The 3885-nt window shown below is 38.9% G+C and overlaps 1 long non-coding RNA gene across 2 annotated transcripts; it reads right to left on the bottom strand.

The window, feature by feature from the left end:
• Positions 1-1256: 1256 nt before the first annotated feature.
• On the bottom strand, positions 1257-2829 carry LOC144827604 (uncharacterized). 2 transcript variants are annotated; one of them, XR_013610262.1, is made up of 5 exons: positions 2727-2829; positions 2529-2624; positions 2323-2430; positions 2127-2229; positions 1257-1616 (listed from the first exon to the last, which is right to left on the bottom strand). It is a non-coding gene; the product is annotated as an uncharacterized LOC144827604 (long non-coding RNA). The 2 variants fall into 2 exon arrangements; XR_013610263.1 differs by lacking the exon at positions 2127-2229 and having other exon boundaries at positions 1258-1616.
• Positions 2830-3885: the final 1056 nt, after the last annotated feature.

Below are 3885 nucleotides of genomic sequence, written 5' to 3'. Positions count from 1 at the left end.
CCAAGATTATGAACTTTGAATAATAAAAAACGAAACAAACGTTATTAACTGTGTGGAATCCTCTGTCATTAGGAGGAGATAATAGAGTTCCCAAGGGGATGATCCCAGTGACTCACTGGCATCACGTTTTCTTGAAAGTTAATACCTCACCATTCTATAATAGGACTTTAAGTTATAAATTGCAAGTAAGAAAAGGATAGCTCCTTAAAAAGCAGGAACCTGCTGATCATTTTACATTAAATGCACTCTTTAATCTACTTGGTACACGTTCTTTGCAGCAGGCATATTAACCCTCTGTACTACCTTCACATAAGTCAAAAACCTCAACTACACAAAACTCTGATCTCTGGCCAAGAAGAACATTAATCACAGGAGTTATCTTTACACTTTTGTGGGGCCCCGTAATTGCAGGAGGAAAGGAACGCAGGTGCTTTTAAAATCATAATTAAGATGTAAAGACGGCGCCCCCAGGAAGCCAGCACCCGGTGGGTCAGCCGGCCCTGGCAGGGGGGCAATGAGGGGTGCTCCAGGGGGGGCAAGCGCCCCTCCTAGCCCCCCCCTGCGGACGCCCATGAGAGGCTTCAAGTAAACGCAAAGCGGGCCTCCCGTGCTGAACGCCGAAAGAGGTAATTAGCGGCAACATTGTAACCGCGTGTACAAACAATGTTTCATACACAGAAGAATTAATTGAGCCTTTTCCCACTCTAGTAAGGAAGCGCTCGCAGACTTATCTGAGGGTGAATAGGAGTTGTCAGCTCAGGCGGCCCTACGAACAGGTACCCACAATAATATTTTGAACTAAATGAGTACTTACATTATTTGCAGGAACAAGTGTACTCGATTTAAAAAGCCATAGAGAAGTTTCACCTCGTAATAAAAGAACAATACGAGGTAGGCAATAATGAATATAAGCCGTGATTGTGACCTCATTTTGCCCGAATACCACTACTAAAATGTTTCTGGTATTGTTTCAGAAAGCTGTGAAAGCCAAAGCAGGAAATCTCTTATCTTGTGGTTAACAACAGTATGGAGATTATAATCACACTAAAACAGGTATTATAAGCAAACTGGTATTACCAGTTTATAGCTCAGTGTGTGTACTAAAAATCGATGTTTTAAAGAGAGAGGTACCCCTTAAGCTAGTCAAGGGAAATGAGGTTGTACAATCTAAAATGCCAAAAATTCCCTGGAGACTCAGTAAATACAGGTTTATAAACACATTCCTCCAAATATATAATACACAAAAAATCTAAGAAAGTTAAAAATCATTTATTGTAAATACATTGAGCATGAAAACGATAATATTGGGCTGACTAATCTAGTGCCCTAATCTAAAATACATAAAAATGATACAAAATGATCAATTATGGCCTGCACAATTGAAAATAGAGACAGAAACAGTAAAACATAAAAGTTGTTAAATACAGGTTGTACATTCGGACTCAATTATATTTCCATCCATATTATGCTACTACAGTATCTGTACGTCAACATCGATGTTAGTCTTGAATTGCACCAGGAGTAGCGTCGACGCGTTTCGGTGGATTATAATGGTAATTACCACCTTTTTCAAGACTCTTATTTTCTGTCACACCAAGGGAGTCATTCAGATCATCCTAAAATGAATATATATACACAGTTAGAGTAATCCGTGAGATCTTTTATATTTACTAACTGTACAACCAATATAATACAAACTAGTACTTAAAAGTCACTTATTGACAGTCAGTGATGTTCTCATTCAAGGGGTCAAATAAGGACTTCATTATGACACTACTTTTGTTTTGATTTGTAAAATTTTCCCTCTACTATATACATTTCAACTCATACATGCAAATGTTTAATATTTAGGAGAGAACATAATAGGATATACCACTAACTGCTAACCCGGTTTAATAGCCCGTGTTATACCAAGCATGTGCCCGAAAGGTAACTGTTCAATAACGTTATAGATCAACATTATCATCATGGGTCCCTCCTTCATAAAGCGGGATGGATTATATATGTCACATCTAAATGAGATCTGAAAATAAACCTATCTTAAAAAGGCAGAATTATTTATTACTAACTATCCATCTGGGACTACCTGCCAGCCCTTGGGAAACCTAATTATAGGGTGCTCTTACCCTAGTCTTTCGGGTGGCTGGTGTTATAGATAACAACCTCTGATGCTCTTATTGTCCAGTTCTCTGTTGAGAGTCCCGGAAACTGTGCAATTAGATCTCTTTCCTAAATAAGGAATATGTGCAAAAGAGGTTTATACATCGCTAGATTGACAAATTGACTCAGCCCTAAAGCCTCAACTATTAATCAAAAACCCACCTGTTTAGGTCTTTCAACCGGGAGATTGTTACACCGTTCCAAATTGAAAAAAGATTTTCAGAAGGAAGAGTTTTTCCTGAAGTTACTAGTATTCTAGTCTCTATTAATCTAATTGGGGAGAACAGAAAAGAGAAACTTATTTAAAACAGTTGCAAATCTGCTACCCTAAACCTCTATCTGCGAAATGCTCAATGTGAAAAGTATACCTGCGGCAGTATCTGGATTAGATCAGGTTCTCCCGTTTCTCGAAAATGTCTGTGGGGGAATACCGTCTTACTCGATGTCAGGATAATCACAGCTGCCTTAAAGATAAATATTCAAAAGGCCACGTTAGTATGCATAATACTACTAGAAGAATCGTGGTCTGCTAAACTATCGGCGTGAAGTCCACGAGGAGATCTTACCTAAAAGCGCTAGCTGTAGTGGCGTGTGATGGGGTTCCAAAATGAATACACGCATGTACACGCCGCCCTCGTTTAAGAGCCCGTGTATGTTCTGTGATTGCTCTAAGAAGCCTGTCTCAATCGGCCAATTACGAAAGGACTTTTCAAGCCTACCCCATGCATATTGAGTGGCTAGGTGTTGTAGAGGCTGATTGGTCCTTTACATAGAAATAGACTCGCCCTTCTTCTCCGTGCAGGAGTTCCCTTTCTGGTCCGGGTCTACCTAGTTGGAAAGGAACGGCTGCCGGTCAAACTAGCCTTCCCATTGGTTTGCTAATGCATCCTATCTGCTTCATGCGGCATGAAAATAAGAATTAAAGAATTCCTATCTATATTAAGTGTCCCCATTGGATAAGGACAAACTCCAATACGGTAAAATACTAATGCATATTGAATGAGCAAATAAAGCTCGACAGCGAAACCACACTGCAGGTTGGGCGACCTGTAACTAACTAGAACTCGCTCATGAAAGAACTCATAAAAAGTATAAAATATAAAAAACATACGGTGAATAGAATTCATACTAAAACTAAGGTCACATTAGACTTGTGGGGATGTCTCCAACCTGAATCGTATTAAGACAGAAAGTCCACATCAAAGGTGTCTACAATCTGTCCCATGTTAATTATGGGAAACATTAAAGGCATTTAGCCCAATCTTCCCTCCTATTCAGGCCTTTCAAGACGGTATTAAGGTGGCAGAAATACCATTGTTCTCTGGTCTTTCTTGTTTTATCGCTATCCCCGCCTCGCCGGTTGGTCCTAATTTTTTCGAGAATAAACCATCTTAAATCTAAAAATCAATAACAATGGAGGAGTCATTAAAGATTTGTTTTTATGTCACAACTTCTTTTTAGACTTAAAAGAAAAGCCCTGATGAGAGTTCTGTGAAGAGATTATCAGGACTTGAAACGCGTCGGCATACGGTTTAAATCCACATTAAATCAAAGGATAAAATACCCTTCATGTTTTAAAAAAATACGTTAACACTTTGTGGACACTAAATGAAGAGTTGAAAATAGGGCAACAGGACAGAAAGTAGTTGTTTTATGGTACTATGATGTTTTTTTGTGTTTTCTTTTCACAAATTGTTTGTTTCACAACTTGTCCATTCAAGAGTC

The sequence above is a fragment of the Lissotriton helveticus genome, chromosome 4_1, assembly GCF_964261635.1.
Source record: "Lissotriton helveticus chromosome 4_1, aLisHel1.1, whole genome shotgun sequence".
Classification (NCBI taxonomy): domain Eukaryota; kingdom Metazoa; phylum Chordata; class Amphibia; order Caudata; family Salamandridae; genus Lissotriton; species Lissotriton helveticus.
The sequence above is the reverse complement of the archived record's forward strand: the minus strand, read 5'-3'. Positions and strand labels throughout refer to the sequence as shown.